The sequence below is a fragment of the Mus musculus genome, chromosome 15, assembly GCF_000001635.26.
Source record: "Mus musculus strain C57BL/6J chromosome 15, GRCm38.p6 C57BL/6J".
In the NCBI taxonomy this organism is placed as follows: Eukaryota; Metazoa; Chordata; class Mammalia; order Rodentia; family Muridae; genus Mus; species Mus musculus.
The window spans coordinates 62,173,974-62,199,226 of record NC_000081.6 but is presented as its reverse complement, the minus strand read 5'-3'; the positions used below and the strand labels follow the sequence as shown (position 1 = coordinate 62,199,226).

The 25,253-nt window shown below is 43.1% G+C and overlaps 1 long non-coding RNA gene across 3 annotated transcripts in view; it reads right to left on the bottom strand.

Annotated features, from left to right (window-relative positions):
* Nucleotides 1–25,253, bottom strand: part of Pvt1 (Pvt1 oncogene) — a 222,230-nt gene that overhangs the window by 60,989 nt on the left and 135,988 nt on the right. For all 3 annotated transcript variants that reach the window (NR_132747.1, NR_003368.2, NR_132746.1), the window contains one exon: nt 23,679–23,760. This is a non-coding gene — a long non-coding RNA (Pvt1 oncogene). The remainder of the gene's footprint in view (nt 1–23,678; nt 23,761–25,253) is intronic.

The window sequence follows — 25,253 nt, the reverse complement described above, 5'->3', positions numbered from 1 at the left end:
GTGGTTGCTGGGATTTGAACTCAGGACCTTCAGAAGAGCAGTCAGTGCTCTTACCCACTGAGCCATCTCACCATCCCATCTTCTGTTAAAAAGAGCTCCTGGTCCATTGTACCCTCTAGTCCTCGCAGATCTCTTCCTGCAATGCAGTGACAGCATTCTGTAGAAGTGATCACACAGATGGGGCCAACACAGTGGCCCTGAATCTCATATTCAGACTGGAAGCAACAAACTGGTCAGGGCTGACCACACTGCTCAGAACTGGCCAGCCCAGGCCAGCTCACAGGCTAGACTTGACCCTGCAGGGCAGGGTCCTCAGATGGCCAAGCTCAGGACCCATCTGCTACCGTCATCATGAATCATACTTGATGGCTAATAATCAAGGAGCAATGTCTTCTCCAGAAGCCGCTTTTCCTTCTCGGTGTCAGATCCATGGAATTTAAGTGGGAGAGAAATAGTGTGGACTGCAGACAATCTCATTAACCTCTGGTTTCGAGGACGCAAGGGTTTCTTATTTGTAACTCTTTCCCTGGTCCATCCCTTCCAGACCACACAATTCATTCCAAGATGCAGGTTCCTCCCCAGGATGCTGGCTACACACTAAGCACCGGCTCCCCCTAGAAGATTCTCCTGATTATACTCCAGCTTTCACTGTTGTAAGCAGCTGAAGACGTGACTTTGCTACCTGGACCATACCCCTAGGACTCCCTTCTCTGACAGCTGAGGATAGTACGCACCAGATCGTCACTATATGCAGCAGTGAAGATTCCACCACACCTGTTAATGAGGACGGCATCATATGCAGTGAGGAAGAGGCCCTTGTGTGTAGTAGGGGTTGGTGTTCAGCTTGGAGAGAGTGGTTTCTAGGAGACTCCTGAGAAAACACAGCTGTGTGACCCTGGGAAACATTGTTGAGGCTAGTGCCTGACATTGTTGCTGACCTTGGTATTATTTAATATGTTTCTTGGCTATTCTTACCACTGTGCCATTCCAAAATTTTACATGTCCTTTCCCCATCAGACAGCCATTTTAAACTGTCATTTTTATGTTTGAATGCTCAAAAAACAAATTCAGTCACTATACATACTACAGTGCCATCAGTCACTCCTCTAAGTTATAAGACTGAAGCTATTTTTCAATATTTGTGCTTCATTTTGTTTTGTTGAGTTGTAGTCTCACCATGTAGGCCAGGCTGTCCTCAAACCTGTAATCCACCTGCCTTAGCCTCTCAGGTGCTAGGATTCCAGGTGTGTACCAGAACAGCTGACCTATTTCTGTACGTACATACGCGCATGCGCGCACACACACACACACATTCTTTTTTATTAGATATTTTATTTATTTACATTTCAAATGCTATCCCAAAAGTCCCCTATACCCACCCCCACCCCCGCCCTGCTTCCCTACCCACCCACTCCCACTTCTTGGCCCTGGCGTTCCCCTGTACTGGGGCATATAAAGTTTGCAAGACCAAGGGGCCTCTCTTTGCAATGATGGCCGACTAGGCCATCTTCTGATACATATGCAGCTAGAGACCCAAGTTCTGGGGTTACTGATTAGTTCGTATTGTTCAACATGCAAAGCACTTTCCTAACTTATTCCACTCTAAGTATTTGAAGGGCAAATTCTGCTCTGACTTTTTGACCTTCTCCCCTGCCCATGGATTATCTCTGAATTGAGCCAGCATCATCTCTGAATTGAGCATATAGGAGAGAATCTCTGCAATGTGCCTGGTAACAGCAATAAAACCAAAGAGGCACCAAAGGATGCTATTGAGAGTGGCCCAGCCTCAAAGTTTGCCATTACATTTTGGGTACAAATCCATCTTTGATGCTCAGAAGAACCACATGTTCTCAGTAGAATAAGTACATTCCATCACTGCAGGATGCATGTGTCTATGTATGCATATTTATGTGTTGTCTTTGAAAACTTCTGGGTCTTGGGACTTAGGTAAGTTTTAAATTGCATTACATCATTTTTAAAAAACTAATCCTTTTAAAATTAAACTACCTAGGAGTGTTGAAGCAGAGTTGACAAAATGTAGCTTTCAGGATAAAGCTGGCTACCATATGCTTTATAGCCTATGAGCTAAGAATGGTTTCTACATTTTAAAATAGTTTCAAGAAAACCCAGAGGACACATAGTATTCGGTGACAGGAAAATTATATGAAATTCAAAATGTAGCATAGAAACCCAAACCTTTTCTTGGTTCACAACCACATACATTCACAATAGATTGCCTGTGGCTATTGTGTGCTGAATCAGGATAGTTGATTGGCAGAGTTGACAGGGACTACGTGGTTGGCCAAACCAGAAATAGCCATTAAGCTTTGACCCTGTACTGAGAAAGTCAGCCCGGTTCTAGACAAGCCCATTGCCTGCATATCCTCTGACACCTTTGCAGTTCAGAGGACTGAGCAATGACTCTGGTTGTATTTAATTACGATGGACAGTGTATTTCCTGATCTAGAGACAAAGTCTCGGGTAAACATGGACCACCTCAAACTCAGTATACATCGAAAGATTACCTTGAACTTTTATGCTGGGGTTGCAGGCTTGTGTCCCTGGGCTGACTTTATGGGATGCTAGGGCTCTACCTCAAGGTTTGTCCATGCTAGGCAAGTACAGTACCAAATAAACTACGCTCTCAGAGTCTCACTTCTAGACTATGTCTTTAAGATTTTTTTACCTTCTCATTTAAATGTATTTCTAATTTTCCAGTTCTTTGTGGTCACTGACAGAGCAGCGAACATTTCAAGCCACCGACCCTACCAGGTGACTCTGCTCTGGTTCCAATTCCTTGGCCTTTAAAGAAGAATCTTTGTCCCGGTCTATTGAAGAACATTTTCTTTCCCTGTATTGCTGTGATGTCTAATGCTCGCAAGCTTTCTATGGGTACAATGCACTTTACGAAGGAAGTCTATGTTAGAGTCGCTTCTTCAGACGGGAGGAGGTCTACTGCCGTTTGGCATGGGTTCAATGCTAGTGACTGAGATACATAAAACATAGCACCTTTAACAGACACACACCAAACAAGGATATGTATGGAAGGGCTGACAAGTCCATTGGTCGGAGGAGGCTCCCAAGAACAGAACTCTGTTTCGTCTGGGGCAGTGCTTTCATACTGGCTAATTCAGTGTGTGCGGCCCTTTATAAAGCATAACTATTACAAAGAATTAACTATATGCTATCTCATTATTCACCCTACAAATACCACCACCTCAGCCTCTGCCAAACAGGAAGTGCCTTGCAATCACTCTGACTTGTTCAAATCTCTATCTTGAATAGCTATTTAAAACAATACAACATAACAAACAAACAAAAAAACAAACCTTTCATGAACCTTCTGATAAGGCCAGAAAAAAATAGAACCCAGACAGAGCAAATGCCACACTCCACATTTTAACACGGTTTAACGCGGTTTCTGAGCCTCTTATCCTTTGTCACCTTGGGGAGTGCCACAGACTGGGGATCATTAAGGTGCTGATGGGACAAAAATAAATTCACACATGCAATCACTTGGCCCTTGGCCCCATTGAACATTGTGCGTATTTTAATTATTCAGGGAAACCCCCAAAGGACTGGCCCCCTTTATGCAACAGGAAATTGTCACTGTGCTTGAATACATCAATTAACAAAACTTCCTCCCAGCACTGAACCCAAACGTTCCTGCAGATGCTGCTGGGATGCTGCTCAGTTCTTAGTGGTGATATTTATAAATGGAGAACAAGTGGCCAAACAGCCCCACAGGAGCCATCATAAACCTGTCAATTAACAATTTTTTGGGGAAAGCATTGATAAGCTCAGTAAGAAGATTTACCTCTCCCTAATCCCATCCAAAGTATTAAAAATAGCATCAATTTGGGAGTTTGTAAGTTAGTTTATTAAAAATATGCACAAAATTAATAACCTTATAATATAAATGTGCATTGGGAAAAAGTAGAGGGAAAATCTACTGTCAATGGATTCTGAAGTTTGCAGACTGTAATGATTTATATATGCTTGGCCCAGGGAGTGTCACTATTCGGAGGTGTGGCCTTGTTGGAGTAGGTGTGTCTCTGTGGGCATGGGCTTTAATACTGTCATCCTTGCTGTCTGGGATGCCAGTCTTCTGTTTGCCTTCAGAACAGATGTAGAACTCTCAGCTCCTCCTATACCATGCCTGCCTGGATGCTGCCATGATCCCTTGATGATAATGGACTGAACCTCTGAACTACCTATAAGCCAGCCCCACTTAAATGTTGTCTTTATAAGAGTTGCCTTGGTTATGGTGTCTGTTCACAGCAGTAAAACCCTAACTAAGAAAGGCACAGACTATGCCACAACAGTATGCTTACAATCCAATCTCATTTACTCTTGTGTAACATTAAGATGGAAGATGTGTATGACAAAGAATGGCTGCTATCCACCTCTACCCCTATCATCTCCAATTCTGGAGCTCTTCTAGAGTTTATGGTTTAGAAGGGGAGTAACTATATGCCACTTCCAAGGTAAAGTATTTAAAAAGTGGCTATGAGTGTATACATAGAAAACCCCCAAAACTGCAATAAAAATGCAACAAAGTAAGAAAGCTGCAGGATGCAATATTAATATACAAAGCTTTGTTACATACCTATAGCAAACTACATGAAGTAAATATATAAAAAGCAATCCATCTTACAATAGCAAATAAACAAAAATGAAAGAAACAAGGAAACAACAACAACACACACATACAAACACACACAGGCACACATAAATGGGTGCACCCAAAGAGAGAGATAGACATCTCAAGTTGATAAGTGAGAAGAATCAACATTGCTGAAAAGTTAATCCAATCTACAGACTGAATCCATTCCCTATCATATCTTGGTAGTATTCTTCACAGAAATTGAAAACAATCCTAAAATTTGTATGGAAACAGAAAGAAAAAAAAAATCTCAAAAAAAAAAAAAGTCAAAACCAACCTGAACATAAAGCACATAGGAGGCAATATCTTTGAATTCAGTCATTTATAAGCTGTAACAATGAAAATATTACAAGAGGGGTACAAGAACAGACATGTAAATCAAGAAAAAGGAAAAGTGACCTACGAGTAAATCTACACATCTTCAGTCTGTTGATTTCTGTTTCTTTGGTTGGTTGGTTGGTTGCTTGCTTGCTTGCTTGCTTGTTTGCTTGCTTGCTTGGTTAGTTAGTTAGTTAGTTTGTTGGCTAGTTAGTTGGTTGGTTGGTTGGTTGGTTGGTTAGCTGGTTATTTCTTGGGTTTTGGTTGGTTGGTTAATTACTTGGTTAGTTGGTTAATTGCTTGGTTGATTAGTTGGTTATTTAGTTGTTTAGTTGGTTGATTGGTTGGTTGATTGGTTGCCTGGTTGGTTGGTTGGTTGGTTATTTGGTTTTTTTGGTTGGTTGGTTGGTTGGTTGGTTGGTTGGATACCAAATCTCATTCTGCTGCTATCATACTTACTATATAGCCCAAGCTGGCCTGAAACTCATGACAATTCTCCTTGTCTCAGCCTCCCTAAGTATTGAGATTACAGGGAGGTACCACCATTGCTGACCAGTCAACTGGTTCTTAACAGTGGTGTAAGAGTAAAGATTTCTCACTCATTGACAAAGGCCAATAGACAACATTCTCAATAAATAGGAAAGTTGTTAGGCAGGGAATAAAACTATACTTCTATCTCTTGTCTCTTACAAGTTACAAAAATAATTTCAAAATGGATTAAAGACTTAAACATAAGCCATAAAACCATAAGATTTAAGAGAAGTTATTATACTAAACAAAGATGGTTTTTGTACAATCACCAAAATAGTCCACAAAAAGAAGAATCAAATATGGACAAACAAGATTATGTCAAACCAAAAACACAAAGGAGACTACCATCAGAATAAAGAGTTATTCTATAAAATGCTTACAAAATTCTATAAAATGTTTACAAACTATACATCTGATAATGGGGGAGAGGACCACAATATATAAAGAATATCAAAGCACAGTGGCAGATGATAAAATACCCCAATTTATAATTACATTAAGAAATCAATACTTTGCCCAAGGAAACACACAATTTGCCCCCAACAGTACACCAAAAAACTTTCACTATCACTAAACACCAGGAAATTTAAATCAAAGGCACAGTGAAATGATTTGACCTTATTCTAATAATTATTGTCAGAAAACCAAATGATAAAGTCTGGCAAGAGTGTTCAGGAAAAGATTCTGTCCCTGCACAATGTTGGTAGGAATGTAAACTAGCACAGACATTATGGAAAACAGATTGGAGGCTTCTCAAAATACTAAAAATAGAAAGACTGTATGTTCCAATAGTCTTACTACTGGGTATGTGTCCAAAGGAAATGCAAGCAGCATGTGGAACATACATCTGCTTTCCCATGTTTATTGCAGTGCTATATTTACATTAGCCAGAGATTGAAAAGCCTACGTGTCCATCACACAATGAAGAAATTGTGGCAGGCATGCTCAATGTGATACTATTCAACCATAACAACAGAAAATCCCACAAAACTGTAAGCCTGCTTTTGGTGACAATGTGGATGAAAGTAGAAGACTTCGGTCATTATGACAGGTGACAGACCCAGGCACACAGAGCCAAGTGCCACAGGAGCATCACTCATAGGCAGAATTGGAAAGGTTGATCTCAGATATTCAGAGAATAATGCCACACTGGAGGATGGAGTAGGGAGGAAAAGAGAAAGTGGCTGGGCAGTGGGTACCAGACTATAGTTAGAAGAAGTAAACATTTCTCTTTGCCATGGTATAGTACAGATAATAACAATAAAACAGCAATAATAGTAACATTATGCTGTGTATTTCCAAATGCTAGAAAAATATTTTGAATGCTTATTCCATAATAAAATGATAAATGAGATCATTGAGATAGCTCATTGAGTAAAGATGCCACCAAGCCTGACAACCTGACTTGGATACCCACATGCCTAGTGGCATACACACATGCATACAAACACATGCACATAACACACAAAATAAATGGAAAATTAAAAAGAAATAATACATGATTTTAGAGATAGAAGTATTTCCCAGATTGACACATTATACTGTGTTTATGTGTATTTATGCACTGTGTGACACACCCTTAAATCTGTGCTTCTTAATATATTAGTCTTTTAGAAGTTTTCTGAAAGTAACTGGGTAGCCCTCTTCTACTAGCCATTTGGTCCTTGGGATAGCGAGATGGTGATAGAAAGAGGTATGGCTTCCAAATTGCTTCATGAAAAGCAGCCATCTACTCACTAGCTACACCCTGTCTGGGCTATTATGTAAAAAAAGAGGCTATTTTAAGTTAAATATTAAGGTTTGCTTGTTATAGCATCTACAGTCATTCTAACTAAACACTCCACTCTTCCCTTTCTTCATTGGATTTGAAGACTGAAACTCACATGGTCAATTAATTATAACAAGGGAATGTTGCTGGAAATGTATTGATGGCTATCAGATTCTTAGACAGTTTTCAGAGTCTATGATCTTTCCAGAAGGCCCAACTGCTGGCATGCCAAGAGCTCAAGTGCTCAAAATCCAGAAAGAACATTCAGGGCAAAATACCCTGAGAAGAACAAAGCATTCAAATAGCAGCTGTACTGCCCAGGTTCCTGTCTCTCTTGGTCATCTCTGTCTTTCTAGAACTATATTTTCAGTGGTCATAGAAATCTCTAAACATTCTCAAAGCTTTCTTATTGCATTGAGTATTAAAGAAAAATGGATCCTTTTTTCAGTTTGCGGTGTATGTGTTCATGTGTGTGTATGACATGTGCTCCTGTGTTTGGGGAGGCCCCAGGTTACTATCGGGTGGTTTCTCAATTTCTTTCTGTCTTACTTATTACGATAGAGTCTCTCATTGAATCTAGAGTTCATTGGTTTGATTAAACTGGCTGGCCAGCAAGCCTTTAAGAGTTCCACCTCCCAGCCCTTAGTTGCTTACACAGTAAAGCAAGCGTTTTACTAATGGAGCCACTACCCAACCCCCTCATTCCTGTAAAATGGCTGAAAAGGCCAACCCCACCTCATTTGTGTTGTCTGTTCAGTCATTATCAGCGCCACCCACAACCAGCCATAGCTGGGCTGCTTCAGAGAAGCTAAAGAACTTATCAGAAATAACTGCTTGATTTGACATTAAGGGCAGAGTTGCAGAGAGGGACACTTCAGAAAACACTTCCCCACTTCAAATTAGTCATCTTCTAGCACTAATGAGAGTCTGAGGATATCACAAAATAATGAACTTCTTGGGCAATTCTAAATCAGGTGGAGGGGGGTCAGTATTCAGCACCAATCAGAAAGATTCTAAAATGTGAACTTGATAAAGAACATTTTTCTTCTTCTAAATAGAGTCTCACCATGTAGCCCTGGCTGTCCTAGAATTCTCTCTTTAGACCAGACTGGCCTCAAGCTCAGAGCTCTGAGTGCCTCTGCCTCCCAAGTGCTGGGATTACAGGTGTGTACCACGTGTCTGGCTCTTGTTCAAGAGCTTTAATATGTTGCTTAAAGAAGACAACCTCCTAGAGAAAACCTAGTCACATTCTGTATATGAAGCCTGTTGGTTTAGATGGTAGTACACTCAGCCTTGGGAGGCATGGGTGGAAAAGATAGCGCTTTTCACCTTACGAATACAATGTAATATTGCTTTCAGGCCCAGATGCTTTCCTGAAGGTTTCAGGACCAGCTGGCTCTCCACTGATCATCGCCTCCACATTTCCCAGAAGTCTGAAAGGGTAAACAGGGCTGCTCATTGGAAGGACTCTAGTGTTTAACAGAGTCTCAGGATGTATTCATTTACTGAATGGAGTCAAATGAGTGAATGAGTCATACCAGTAAAACAGAATGGGGGGAAAAAAAAGCAAGCAAGAAAGAAAGAAATCCTAACTCCAAGGCAACGCACTTGAATGCTTAGGTGCATAGGTAATTATGGAAACCTCAGTATGTGCCAGCAATGTGTAAGCCAGGGATAATGTTAAGAACAATCTTGTACTTAAAGGGCAATGATTATCTGCATTTCGTAACAAAGCAGGGTAGAAAGGGGGACAAAGAAGTGGTCTATCTCTCTTTTGAGCACGTTTCTAGAGTCAGCATGGCAGACAAAACCCTCTCAGAGCTGGACCTTGTTTCTACTTTGGACATGAGAGCCAGTGAGCTAATGAAAGGCAGTGTGGCTGTAGCCCGGCTTCCCTCACACCTCTCTGGCCTAGGTGCAGTGCGTGGCTCAGAACAGTCCATGGTAATACCTTGTAAAACCACAGGTGGAAGGCAAGGCGCCTGGCCCAGAGGAAACCCAGTAGTACTTTCTGAAAGGTAACCACTGACTCTCTAAATGTCAGAGGAGGCCCACTTGCACGTTAATTAAGAAGAGCCATCAATGGTTCTGGAAACTAGCCATCAAAGCCACCTGTGACTCTATTCTTGAGTAGAGAAGGTAACCAGCGACCAAGGCGACCTTTATCAGATGACTCACCACGCAAGTGCCGGGGATGTTGTCAACTTCAGTTTGTAAAACAGAAACCGAATGAACAAACCCGCTGCCGCCTTGCAGTCCTATCTGGCTACAAGTCTTGGGAGGGATACAGTGCAGACCAGCCCGGCATTAACTGAGAAGAGATGCAATTTGAACAGCCCTCCTGGTTCATATCATAGAGAGTTGATATGTGGCGATACATTGGAGGAACAGCGTCCTAACAATGGACTCCAATGGCCACGGGGATAATTCTTGTATCATTAAAATTTGTTTGGGTGTGTAGACAAACATTTGTAATCCAGACACTTGGGGAAAAGGATTGAGAGTTCGAGGTCAGCACTACCCTGTCTGCGGGGTAAAAATAATCAACTCAAGTCCCTGCCATGGATACACCAATTTGAGCCAGGACATACAAGGCATACAGTAGTCACAAACTGGGAAGCTGGGTCAACAGTAAGTCCAATGACATCTCCCCTGCTTCCACGTGTGCTTAGAACATTAGCTTAGTGGAACTACAGTCTCTTTTTGAATTCCTGTCAATCTATCCAGCAGTCAAAAGAAATCCTTGCTGCCCAGCCTTGGAAATAGTGATGATTTTTCTAAAATCATGTCTTATTATACTAGGGTTCTTGCCAGAGTCTACTTTGACTGTCAAAACCTTGTAAGTTAGAAAGACTGAGTTGGAGCATGCTCACCAGGATAACACACACATATTTGAATTCAAAGAGAAATGGCATGCCGTCTTCAACATGATAAAGATCGCCCCTCTGCCTTTGGTCACTTCAAGGTCTGATGACAGAAACCATAGTACTGGATGGTAGTTTGCCCAATAACCTTTAGATCTGCATGCTTCCCATCCACATAAGCGTACGTTTAGATCGGCCCTGCCACTGGATTTACCAAATGTTTGGAGATTTTGTAGTGTGCTTCCCAAGGCCTCATGCTGTACAGCTGTTTTCTCAAAAATAAGTTTTGAAAAATCACAGAGCTCCAGGGAGAGGTCCATTTAATAGCAACTGAGTTCTTAATGACTTTAAAATAAAATGAGCTTCCCTGTTTCTCACTATTTCTCCTACAGAGGCAACTCATCTGAGGGGTTGTGGGGGACTAAAGAGGGAGCTATAAGTATATCCTCTTTTCTGACATCTGTGTCTGACACATGACATATAGAGACAACTCTTTATGAAGTTAATATAATAAAGGATAGAGATACTTTGCTATGTAAAGGTAAAATAACAACTAATCTCCAAATCTTTGAATATCTTGTCATTTACCAAACTGAAGGGACAAACACTAGTTTTTATTGAACAGTTGATTTCTCCAATTCTTTTCTTACGTTTGGGTCCCCAGTGTGTTTCTCCTACTGAAGTAAGAGGATATCTACTATTTCATGCTTTTAATCTGGACAGTGGCCCACATATACTTCATGAATAACTTGATAATGTCACAAGTGAGAAAGTGTCAGCGGGAATTCATGTTGGTTCACACATCTATTGGTAATGCCTGGGAATGTATAGCCAGTTCAAACATCTATTGGTAATGTCTGGGAATGTATAGCCAGTTCAAACATCTATTGGTAATGTCTGGGGACATACTGCCATTAATTCTGGGGGATAATAGTGTGTCAGTTAGAGTTTGCCACTTTGCAAACAACTACTGGGAGAACTTAAACACCCAAGTGAATACTTGAAAGAAGAGTGAAGCCCCATCTTACTTTCTGCTTCCTAGTGAAGTCTACTGGGAACGTTAGGGCCCAGCCCACAGTGAGCCCCAGTCATCAAAGACTCATTGGAAGAAGCAATGGCACAGTGAATGTGCATTCCTGAAATACAGTCTGTACTAGATTCATAAATTCCTGAGCTACCATTATAACCACCTGTAGAGTCACTCCTCACAGTCTGATCACTGGAGAGACCATGCAAGGAAGATCCCAGAAAGCTGAAACAGAATTCACAGGAACTGTGAACTAGGAACTGTGCAGGTGACAGACATCCTGGAACACTGAGAGGAATGGCAGAGACTATTCTAGAGAAGAACATGAACCTAAGAGGGGCAAAGACCTGGAAGAACAGGCGAGAGCTCTTTCGGTAATTAACTCAATGACCATCCAAAGCGGGAAGCTCATGAGGTCTTTGTCAAGCACATCTATAAAGGAAAGAATGTCACATAGTAGCAGGAGGGTACAATGGTCAATCTCTGCAATAGTTCACAGCTTGAAGAAACCCCTCATTCCAGAGACATTGCTTCTACTCACACTCCTTTCTTTATAAAACTAGCTTGTCTATAAAATGAACTCACCTAAAAGACATAGTACAGTGACTGCTGGACTCCCTGAGGAGAGCTTCAAGTTCAAGGCTACCTTGATATACACATCAGATCCTAGGCCAGTCAGGGCTACCAATAAGAACCTGCCACACACACAAAAGGAAAGCAAATTTTTGCAAAAACTCTAGTCTCATGGTGTCACGGTCTTTAAACATCTTGAGAGGCTCGAACTGGTGAGGTGGCTCGGAGGTAAAAGGGCTTTGATGCACAACCTGAGTTCAACCCCGTGTTTTAAAGACTTTCTGCAATGATTCTGGTCTGCAGTCCTAGCCCAAGCACAGTCAAGGAGAGATTGAGGCTGAAACGGAAGAATGGAAGTTTGCATAACAGCTCAGTGGCAGAAATAACAGGAGAGACCTGACCTTAAAAACAGGGTGTAAGGTGAGAAATGATGACAAATGACATCCACTTCAACTGTGCTACGAACAGCTACCTGTTTGCACACCCCAAACACACACACACACACACACACACACACACACATACACACACACACATACACACATGCACACACACGCACACGCACACGCACGCACACACGCACACGCACACGCACACACACACACACACACACACACAGAGTACCTAAAAACATAATAACTTTTTTAAATCCTGAGTTGAACCACAACCATTCACTAATTTTTGGGCTTGAGATCCAAAGCCCGGAATGAGTCATAGTTCCTTAGCACAGCAAATTATAGCTTATTCACTTCTCTGGGGGAGACCGAAATGATACCGAGTTAGGAACAAAGTTTGTAAAGTCTAACAATTGTGAGGCTTCTGAGAAACAGAAAAAGAGCTGGCATCCCTGAACTAGCACGGATTGCCCATTGCCTCTGTATAAAAATACCTGAGGAAGGGTCAGATGTGAGGATATAGTCAATGGAACCAAAAGATATGAGAATCCCTCTAGTAAGCATGTTTGTACTGTAAGTGTATACAGAAAAACATATCTGGGTAAGAGAGGGGTACGTACATACATACATACATACGTACATGTGTATACACACATGTAACCCAGATGCTGATGGTTCCATAAATCCAAGCACTGCTCATTTTAGAACATATCAAAAAGTAAATTGCCTCGTACCTTCCAAGCACTCTTCCCAGAAATGTGTGTTAAGAGGAAACGAATGCTTTTCTTAGAATTTCTCCATGTGTAGATAAACATGAATATGTGCTATATGGACCTGTTTCATTTCTATAAAAGAGAGGCCAATTCAAGACAAACAGTACTGCTGGGCGTGGTGGCGCAAGTCTTTAATCCCAGCATTTGGGAGGCAGAGGCAAGCTGATTTCTGAGTTTAGAGGCCAGCCTGGTCTACAGAGAGAGTTCCAGGACAGCCAAGGCTACACAGAGAAACCCTGTCTCAAAAAAACCAACAACAACAACAAAAAGCCAACAACAACAACAACAAAAAAAAAGACAAACAGTACTACAATCTATCTTTCTCAATCAGTGGATGAAAAAGATACATATACCTGCAAACATACACAGAGCTTACTGTGTTTGTAATTTCTATTTATTTTTCAGTCTGAAACAATGTCATACTTAGAAAATAAGTTAAGGGCTGGAGAGATGGCTCAGCCGTTAAAGGCTAGGCTCACAACCAAAAATATAAGAAAATAAGTTAAAATGTACAGAGAACTCCTATATAGCCTAAGGCCTTTTAAATTTTGGTATCTTATTTATACTATTATCACTGTACAATTATTAAATTTTATGTGCAAATTAGTTCTACTTGCTAATTAGGAGTCTTCATTTAAATTCTCCAATAATGACTTTTTCAAATACAGGCCCTGACCCAAGTCACAAGCTATATTTAGCTGATAAGACCCTTAATTTGGTTTTGTTATTTTTTTTATTGTTTAGTTTGAAGCCAGTATAATGCACTATAACCTAGTCTATGTAGCCTAGCTTATAAACCCACGGCAATCCCTCTGCTTTGACCTTCTAAGTGCCAGGATTTCAAGCCTATGTCATCACGTTTTGGTCCCTGGTTACTCTTCTGTGTGTGGGAAGGATATATGCATGTAGCAACAAGTCTGTGTGTCTACATATGTGAAGATAACACAGCATCCTTCATCTTCAACCTAACATGCCTCCCCTCATTTTGGTTGAGATAGGGTCTCTCATAGAAGTCTAGTCCAGCTAGAAAAATACTAGGGATCTACCACCTCCCATCCTGACATCATTGGGTCTGCAGACGTGTGCCACCACACCCAGCCTTTTCACATGGGATCAAGGGATTGAACTTCAGTCTTCATGCATATGAGAAAGGCATTTCACTGACTGAGCCATCTCCCCAGCCTCCTTAGTATGAACTCATTCCTCAATCATTCTTTGTCTTCAGAAGCGTGATTAGGTAGAATGTCTCTCAATTTGGGTTGGTCTTAGAATTATTTCTTATTTAGTTGGGGGAATGTAAGAATATCACAGAAGTCTTGGCTTAATCCAGAGCTGGGGCAGGCAGGCAGAGCATGCTGTGATACTGGACCAAAATAAAAGGCAGAGCTCAAAACACCGATGAAAGAGCAAGCCATGGGCTATAGAAGCCAACTTCATGATTGTACTAATGACCAAGAAAAATCTGGGTAACAATGTGGTTTTATTCATGGATTGTGACCAATGTAGCAAGAATCTATAAGCCCATGCTCTAACAAATAAGTGGCACTTTTTTTTTTTTTTAACTTCTTCAGGATTACAACCGAAGACCAACTAAGGGATCAAGCTGGTCTACTGAACTATTCAATGTATGTTGGAATCCTGAAGAGGTAGGCTTTAATATCAGTGAAGGATGCCTCAGCTCCAGGACGGATGAACTTGCCAGTGAGCATGAGGGCAGTGTGAGAGTATCTAAGTAACCTAACTATTGGGTTCTTGGACTTTCTGTCATAAGACAGGACCACAACCTATAAGTCATTCTAATAAGTGAGGGTGTGTGTGTGTGTGTGTGTGTGTGTGTGTGTGTGCTCACACGTGCGTGCGTGTGCTTGCGCATCCTATCAGCTCTGGTCCACCATTTCCATGAGACTATATTGGAGAAGAGGTATTGATAGAAGTTAGGAAGAACACATAATACCTCATGCATTGGCAGAGATCTGAACTCATAAGTTTCCCATAAGAAGAGACATTGGATGGGGCTGGTGAGACGGTTTTCTGGGAAATGGAGCTTGTGGTCTATCTAGCCTGAAGACCTGAGTTTCCAGGAATCTACATGGTAGTTGGAAAAATCCAAGTCCTACAAGTTGTGTTCTGACCCCCATATATGCTCCCATACACCCTGACACACATGCACACATGGAACATAAATATTTATTTCTTTGTTAAAGGAGAATGAGAAACATTAGATGCTCTCACACTGAACCCTTGACCCCACTGTGATGACAAAAGAAGACAGACATCCATGACCGAAGCAGACACCATCACCAGAAAATGAACTGTTAATACTTTGTCCTTGAACTTCTCGGTATCCGTAACTCTGAGAAAATTTTACCCTGAAGCCAAGGATAATAATTTGTCATTGCAATGAGCGGAGGCCAAAACAGAGTGTCTCCATAAACCAGACCAGAGCCTAGGTTGCTTTTTCTGCTTTGAATTTACCTCTTCTCTGACAGGTGCCAAATCTATGCAGGTATTTGCTTTTCTTTATACATATGCATGCTTCTTTGAATGAAAATGGCCCCTGTAGGCTCATATTCAAATGCTTAGTCCTCAGGGAATACCACTACTTGGGGATTTAGATTAGCAGATGTGGTCTTATTGTAGGGGTGTTTCATTGGAGGTGGGCTTTGAGGTTTCAAAAGCCCAAGACAGACCCAGTATCTCCCTCTTCTGCTGCGTGCAGATCAGAATATAAGACTCTCAGTTCCTTCTCCAGAACCTTGTCCGTTTTTGTTGTTGTTGTTGTTGTTTTTGGTGTCACCATAATCATGGGCTAACGTCTGAAACTTAAGAATACCTTGTTCATGACATCTCTTCATAGAACACTAAGACAATATGATTGTCCACATCATTGCAAATATAAAACCAAAGATACTTTACTTAGAGAGAGAGAGAAGCCATAGAGCTTGTTTTTTCTTTTCTCTCGTAAAGGTAGAGTTGTTGAGGCAAAGTCTCTGGCAGCCCAGGCTAGCCTTAAACTCACAATGTAATTGAAGGTAGTCCTGAACCTCTGATCATCCCTCTCCTGCTTCCCAAGAGCTGGGATGACCTGTGTATCTCATCCCGAGTTAACATTTCATTCTCATACCCTATTGTATCCTGCAGTACTTGCAAATAAGATGTGACTTGGACCTGGGTTCTACAGACACTATCACAGTATAGTATTTGAGATACATACGTACATGGAAGCTGATCCATATAAGAAGAAAGTTATAGGCATAGGCCATGGGAGCCTATATATAAATATATAAGCCTATAAGTAAGCCATGGGAGAACAGCTAGAGAAGCGTCCTGCAAGCTGAGAAATGCCTAGAGCGTCCAGTAGTCATTAAAAGCCCATGGAAAAAGGGCAGGCTCTTCCCATGGATCCCCTGGATTGTAGGGGCATCACCATATCAGCTTTGCTGCCTCCACAGCTACCGGAATGCATCCCAGAGGATTTGAGCAATCTAGCGTGTTTCAGATTGTTTAGTAGCCCCGAAAAACTAACAGACACCCTGTGCTGGCTAGTTTCATGTCAACATGACACAAGTTTTATGCAGTCATTTGGGAAGAGGGAATCTCAACTGAGAAAATGCCTCCAGCAGATTGGCCTTCGGGAAAGGGTTTTGTGCTATTTTTCTTGATTGATGATTGATGTGGAAGGCCCAGCTCACTGTGGGTGGTGCCACCTAGGCTGTTGGTCCTACCTACTGTTGAGAAAGCAGGCTGTGTGATCCAGGAGGAGTAAGCAGCACTCCTCGATGGCCTCTGCATCAGTTCCTACCTCCAGGTTCCTACCCTGACTTCTCTGGATGATGGCTACAAGTTTGTCATGGTGTTTTATCACAGCAGCAAAAAAACTAATTGACACACACCACCAATGAATCTCCTCACTTCATGGAATACAGAAAGGCTGAAGCTAAGTAAGAAGCCATGGAGACAAACTTTACCACACCGGCAAAAGTGAGTTTGGCATGCAACTGGTCATCAGTTTGAGCATATTGAAGAAGAAGCCCAAGTCACAATATGAACTATAGAAAGTACAATTATTTCTGCTTTACAGTGACATGAAATTTTGTTGACATGCCTGATGAGGAAGGAGAGTGCACTCAAGAGATATTTCAAGGAGGCTATTATGGGCTGTTTATGCCCTCATAAAATTCCTATGTTGAATCCCTAACCTCCAAGGTGATGAGAAATGTCATGCGAACAGAACCCAGGAACTACAATAAGCATCCTTAGAAAAGACATGCCAGCAAGCAGCCTTACCTCATCCCCCAGGTTAGACCTGGAAGACAGGGGACCATGAGTCAAAAAGCAGGCCCTTGCCACACACTAATGACGTCGGTGGCACACAGTCGGGGATGCCTAGCCTCCAGAACCAGGAGAAATCAACCCCTGTTGTTCCACAGCCACACAGCCTAGAGTCCCACTTCCTTAGAGCAGGCCAAATGCACTAAGACAGGAGCTGAGGGGACAAGAGAAAGAAAGAAGAACTGAGTAAACCCTTCTTGCTCTGTAAGTATTGGAAAGTGAAGAGGGAACAGGAAGCTCTTGTGTCTGATGGGGGCCTCATGTAGGTCTAGAGGGTCACAGGAAGTATTTCAGGCAGCCTTTAGCTACAGGGCCCCTCACAGAGGAAAGCCCCTGGAGAAGCACCTGCCCTATGCTCCGCCCCAGGTCAGCCTCATTTCCCCTCTCAGCATTTGCCCTTGGTCTATTTTGACAAGGCTATTTCCAGTCTATGCCCTCACATACTCCTGCAGACACATGAACCCTGCCCACCCTGGGGACCGACCAATGTCATGGAAAACCCAAAGCCTTACTTAACACCATGTGCAGCAGGCTCTGGGGGCTGTCGGTGACACCCCCCCCCCCCGGCCTGTCGACTGGAACATAATAGGCTGCAGCTAGGAAACAGGGCTTCCCGGCACAAGCTGCAAGGGGGAGTAGGTGCCGTGGAGAAAGTGGGGGCTGCAGGGAGTTATGGGGGGGGGGGTGGCGCTGAGGGGTGTGTGTGGCAATACTCTGAGTCTCCAAATGACAAAGTGGAATCTGGATTCCAGCTCGTGTGACTACAGGAAAGGAGAGATTGGTGCTACAGAGTCTCATTAGGGCTCATCAAGGGAAGCGTCACAGGGCTATCTTAGAATGGTGAGAAAGGACAAGACAAGAATTAAACCTGAGAGAGAGTAAGAAAGGGAATGGTGGGATAGGAGGAGCAGCAACTGAGGCAAATACACCACCTCGGAATGGGAAGAAGCAAAGTAGTAGGTGCAGAACTGAGGAGCCCAGGGCCCTTCTGGGCAGCATGCCTGAGAGGATGGAGATGAAGCTTGTGAAGAGCATGGGACACAGAGGCCCCGTGGACAAGACACAGCTGTCACTGAGACAATGCTGCCAGGGTAAAGAAGTACTACTTCAGCAGTGGCACCATCAGCGAAGAGGTAAACAGAAGCCTCAAATCTTCTTTTGAATACCTATGTCTGGCCACCTGGCCATCAGTCCTTCAGAGCCAGGCTCTTTGGCTTCATTTGAGCCACTGCCTCCTTTGTAATGAATATCCACAGGTACAATAGCCAAAATATTCCTGAATAGGCAACATAAGTATGGAGAGGAAAGAAGATGAGATGAGATGAGATGAGATGAGATGAGATGAGATGAGATGAGATGAGATGAGATATGAAAAATAATATACTTGAGCTAGTCCCCTAATTCAAAAGCAATGTCCCCAGTATTATTATTATCTTCCTCAACACCAACATTACTAGAACCAGCTACTCCTCCAGCAGCATCACTACAGCATCATTGAAGGAAAGCAACTCCTTTAGCAGATAGAATACTGTGCTGTGAGGTCTCCTAGCAGGATTCAGGAGAAGGGACTGAGGGACTGATACAACATACACACATCTGAAGGAAGGACCAGAGTCCTAGATGAATCCCCATCAGGTCTTGAAAGTGAGGTGTTCAATGGGTCACAAGGTATAAGACCAGAGCAAAGCCAAAGCTCTCTCTCTATACATAGTCCTAGCAGCCTGATGCTGTAAAAACAGCAGTGCTCATTACAGGCCAAGTTGTAGTGATGAGGAAGCAAATATCATCAATCAGTGGGGGTTCTGTATTGGGTAAACATCAAAGCAGGGGCATAGCCAGATAAGGACAATAACTTATGATGACTCGATTTGGTCTACCTTGTTGCAAAACTTGGATTGGAAAGGAGTGCTTTTGTGCCCTCAGCAGTCTAAGTGCGTTCAGCTTGTGGCCTGAGGTGGATGTCAGCCAGCTGATTCAGACAATTGAATACATTGTGTCTCCCCAGTGTCTCAATTGATGGTTAGATACATTGTGTCTACTCAGTGTGTCAATTTGGCTGGGCCAAGAGCTACAAAGGGAACCAGTTAAGGACATTTCTAAGGAGGATTGATGATGGTGTTTCCAGAGAAGGGAGGGAAAGTGAGTGAGTGTGGTGAGTAGCTTACATCAGTATGGGTGAACATCATCCAGCCCACTGAGGATCAGAACTCAAGGATGCCTAGAAAGCTGAATAAGGAAGCAGGAGAAGCAAGTTCATTCTTTCTCTGCCTGGGCACTTGCGCTGAGACACTCTTTCATAATTCTGTCTATGCACACAGCCAGCTTCTCTAGTTTCCAGGTATACACAGCAGACCATCAGAACTTCACAAGCTCCATGATAATCTCTGTCAATGCCTTATGAAAAATAAATCCTTCTCCATATAGACACAGATATTGAGATACATGTCTATCTTTCATTGCACATTGGCTCTATCGTTCAAGACAATCCTGACTAATATATCTAGATTCCCCACCCCAACCCCCAAGACAAGGTTTTTCTGTGTGGCTGTAGCTGTCCTGAAACTCACTCTGTAGACCAGCCAGGCTAGTCTCAAACTCAAGAGATCCTTTTTCCTCTGCCTCCTAAATGCTGAGATTAAAGGCATGTGCCACCAACAACCTGAAATATTTTAATGATAGAGATAGTAGCTTATATATAGCTAGAACCTCAACCTGCTATAGCACCTGACTTGACACAGAAGAGTTGAGGACAAGGAGGGCACTGGAGCATCCTGCATTCATTACAAATAATGAATAACAGAATAAGAGCTAAGGCTATGCTCTCAAGGGAAGTTACACAAATCCCAGGCCCAGCTCTGCATAGTCAGATTCACATCCCACAAAAGTACTGTAGAAAGAATCCGGCTCATCTTCAGAAGAAATGAGCTGGTAGGAGGGGGTAAGTGGAGACGGGAAGGGGATGAGAAGACGTGGGGGAATAGGAAAGGAGGGGGAACCCTGCTGGAGAAGAAGGCAGGAGACAGGAAAGGGTGTCCTCATCAGACAGGTCCAGAAACAGAAGCCCCGTGTTCTCTTGGGAAAGCCACTACAGCTAGCAGCCTGATTTCAGGCTATGCAATTGCCCCCAGATTCCAGCCATGGCCTTCTGAATTGCCTAGGCATGGGAACAACAGCTCTTCCTCAAGGACCGCAGGCGCCCTGCACAGTGGCATCCTGCGGTATCTCAGTAAATACTGAGCAATAAAAAGTAAACACTTGTGCAATAAAAAGAAAGCAGACGGGATGGAAAGAACTTTATGAACTGTGAAGTCCTAAGCAGATGGTAAGGCGTGCTTTGCTTCTGGAAGCAGGCAGGGTAGCCCTTGTTTGGAAGGGGCAGACTTCAGTGTCATCTTTGCTTTGAAGACCAAAGTCAGGATGCTGCCATTCAATTGACACTAGAGACCCTAAGTATGTCCTTTAAGCCTGTGTTGATGCCAAAGGTTCAGGTTAGTGAGAGAATATCTAGAGCCATCTAAGTAAATATGAATTAGCCTGGAAGAAAGGCTGAGAGCCAAGGGGGGAAAAAAGTGTCACTTCTTCAAGGTATATCAAAGCCTGTGAATCCAGTAAGGACCCCTGTGAATTCCACAGCCAGGCCTTTCTTGATTTAGTTATAGCTGGGATGCACATTTCTCTGTGTGTCCAGCTGCTAGAGTCATACTCACAAATGCTCTTGACTTTAGCTGCTGCTCCCACCTCTACGGAACCCATCACGATGGTCATCACAAAGAAAGCATGTGACCGGGCATCATCAGAGACAGACGTCATCAGAAAAGACACAATTAGGCACATTCCCCCCCCCCCTAGATGTACAAATCCCTCCTCTTCATTTGCTTTCATGATTTGACATTCATTGAGCTCCGCCTTTAGCACTAAAAATACACTCTAGGTCAAAGGCACTGTACTAAAACCTCGGTATGAAACCACAAGAAACCGTAATAGACAAATGGGCCAATATTGGAGGTGGTTTGAAAAGACGTTGCTGTCACAGGGAGAGTACAATGAGCCACAGTTACTACTGTGAAAACTGACAACCGGAAACAACCTTTCAACATGTACCTTGTGGCTAATGAGTAGTGCTGGCTTGTGTCTATAGGCAGGAAAGCAGAAGCCCACAGATGCCCTATCATTAAAGCCAATGGAGGCCAGGAAGGGCACAGTCAGGCAAAGAACTAAGAATAACAGACATGGAAAGAGACGCTAGGGAGGAACCCAAAAGGGAAAGGGGGAGAGTCAACACATATATGCTATCGGTATCTTTGGTCTACTTTCTATATAACACCCTTAGTTATGATAGCTTATTAATAAAAGGGATTCATTTTAGCTCATGGTTCTAGACACTAGGAAGCACAAGACCAGGTAACTTTATCTAGTAAGCTTCTGGGGAGTATCTTAGGGCAGGAAGGGAAATGAGTGTATCCGTAAGGAAAAGATGGGGCGAATCAAGAGGCATCAAAGATAACCCACTGTATTTTAAAGGGGCAGGATAGCTATTCATGAAAGCTTCTCATGACATGAGGGAAGTCTAGCTGTCTCTCATACTGTATATCACAGACTTGATATTCCAACTCCTGAACTTTTAAGGAATGTACATGTTCATCCAAAGCTCCAACCAGAACGGGATGAACTCCTCCTGTTGAATGTCTGAAGTGGTTCCGGGATAAGCAAGAACAATATTGAGAAGGCCAGGAGACAGGCTAGAGATCAGAAAGAGTCGGAAAGAATAAGCCTCCCCATTTCCAGCTATTTCACCCTGCCGGGTTTGGTCATCCTTGTGGCTGTCTGTACCCAAGTGGGCAGTGGTTTATTTAGCAGGTGAGAAAGGAACGATTGAGTGGGGCACAAAAGGGTAGAAAAGGATAGCTGTCCTACTAGTAAAGGCAGGGGATGGACAGACAGGCTCCTGGTATTGCAGCAGTATTTTTTACACAAACACAACCGCATGGGTAAGTGCTAATGTGGAGCTTATATAGAGCACACCTCTGCTCCAGGACTGTGAGCCTTAGAACCTCAGGAGCTGCTCTGGCTACTGCGTGTAGCAACCGAATTCTAAAAACATTCCTCGACTTTCAGCAGCAGGAGAGGATTGGCCAGGCCTCTCCTCAGTTTACAGAAGGCAAGTCATGAGGCTCATTTCTACTGTCATAGCAACACAGGGCAGCTCCTCGGCTCTCAGTTTCTCTGCCCTGATGGCTGGACACCCTCTGCCCTTTTCCCATCTGGGAACAAGTCAGCAGGGACTATGGACAAAAAAAGGCTAATACAATGCTAAGAATATATGAATGTCTACCCCACCCCATGCCTGCTGCCATGAGAGTCATTCACCAGTTCAAATTTCCACATCCATTGAGAAGACTGGCCCTGGACCAGGCATGGTACTCTGTAAGCAGTGGGGAAAGTAAGACTACTTTAACTCTGATATAGCTTTCTGATGATGGGGAGTGGCCAGAGAGACAGAAGTTATACCCAACTATAGAAGCCACAGTGTGACAGTCCATTCCAGCTGCGGTACAGTTCAGGGAGCAGTCAGTTCTGCTCAAGATTGGAGATTCACAAACTATTTCCCCAAGGGACTTGCTGCTAGGGAAAAGGCCTAGCCAAGATCAGACCAAATCTTTTGAATAGCCTGCCATATAAAAGGCACCCTACAGACTCCCATTGATCTATTGTAAGGCAGTAATCAAGAGAAAGCCCTGTTCAGCAGCAAATCAGATGGACAACTCCTCTTTCTATCTCTGCTCTTTCATTCAATACCCACCCGCACCCAAGGAGAAAGAAACCTAGCTCCACCAGGTCACACTCTAGGTTCAGCAAGACTCACTGGAGGAAAGACAGGTACAACAGGAAAGCCTAGGTTTGAAGAAAGACCTTGGGCTTCACTTCTTACCCCCACCAGAGGAGCCATGGTCTTAGCATGCTTCCAACATGTAATGGAGGGTGAGGAGAAAACACAGACTGTACTAGGCATAAAGGAACATCTCACAGCCCATGTGTCCCAAATGTGTTCTCACCTAATTATCACATTAGAGGACCCGTTCCGACCTTCTGCTCCTCTCTTAGGGCAGGCATCTCACAGCAAAGTAACACAACTGGTTCTTCTGAGAGACTGGCTTCTCCAGGTTGGAGCAGAGAGAGCATGTTAGCATTACAGTCAAGCAAGTGGGGAAAAAAATGCTGAGAAAGAAAGCCAAGATATAGATGACTAGGAAATCAGATTCCTAAACACAAGAAAGCCTATTAAACACACACACACACACACACACACACACACACACACACACACACTAAAACGTACCCCAAATCCTGCTACAAAGACTAAAGCTAAATTTTCATTCTCAAAGCTAAATTTTGTTTCCAAAAGGCTCGAAATGAGACCAGCCCTTACTTACCTCAATTTTCCAAATCCCCAAATATTCCACCTTTGATTTAGGAAAGGATCTCAAAATCCTTCTGGAACGCTTAAAGGGTATACTAGAAAATGCAAGAAAAAGAGAGAGGCTTATTAGTATCAGTACAGAATGGCTTGGGGAAGGGGATATTTTATTCATTTAAAAACTAAAAACAAACAGATGGCAAAATGCCTCAGTGGTAAAGACACTTGTTGCCAAGCCAGACAACTTGAGTGCAGTCACACAAACCACATGGTAGAAGAAAAGAGCTAACTCTAATGCGTTATTCTCTGACTTCCATGTCTATGCCTACAAGTATCAAAACAGATATATACACACACAAAATAGGTTGATTGATCAAATAAACAAAGTTTCTTTAAGAAAAAAAAAGAGGGGGGAGGGAAGGGAGGGGAGGGGAGGGGAGGGGAGGGGAGGGGAGGGGAGGGGAGGGGAGGGGAGGGGAGGAGAGGAGAGGAGAGGAGAGGAGAGGAGAGGAGAGGAGAGGAGAGGAGAGGAGAGGAGAGGAGAGGAGAGGAGAGGAGAGGAGAGGAGAGGAGACCAAGTAGGGTAGCAAGAGCCTGTAATCCTATCCTTAGGAGAAAAGTTAGAAGGACTTCCAGGCTAGCCTAGGCCACATATTGTATCCAGCCAGTACCACACACCAAGACTCAGTCCGAAAAGAACAACACAATAGAAATGCAGGGAAAATGGGCATTTATTGAATAATTCTCCTTTTTTCTCTTTTCCATTTTTACTTGAGCACATATGAGTGTGGGAACACCCTTGTGTGGAAGTCAGAAGACAGATTTTTGCTGGAGTCAGGTCTCTCCTTCCACCATGTAAGTTCTGGGAACCAAACTCCGGTCATCAGGCTTAGCAATAGGTGTCTTTACCCACTAAGCAATTTTGTAGAACCCCCCTTTAAAAAAAATGTAATTGTTGTTGAGCAATTCTTATGTGCTAAGCTTCATATTAGACATTGTATTCCTGTTTTGATCTCTTTGTGTTCCTAAGTCACACAAACAAGAAGGGCACAGCTGATAGTTGGTCTTACTGAGTGCCATGTCCCCACCCGTCACCAATCATGTTCCCTTCCTCACTGGTATTTCCATTCGTCTCATTGCAAGAATTCTAGGTGCTGAAGAATAAGAAACCTATCTCCATTCTGATAACAGCCTTGTGTTCCTGGCCTAGCCCATTATGTACACACAGTGGAGTGGTGTAGGCCACAGAAGCTGAATGGGATAAACTTAGCCTAAGTGTTAGCAAAGTTTACCACTCACTGTAGGCATGGTGAACTGTGCAGGGAACAGACAGACAGACAGACACACACACACACACACACACACACACACACACACACACACCATAGTCTCTACGGCGACTCTAATCCTCAGTGATCATTGCAACAGCTTCAGGAGGTGGCTGGAAGAGAAGGAGTAGTGTAAAGAATGAGGAATTCAAGTGTTAGGTCCCATGAGCCAAGGGAGGACTGTTTTAGCTGGGTGCAAAGTGCCAAGTAGGTCTTGTTGGACTCATACATGACTTCTCCTGCCATAACCGGGAGATTGATAC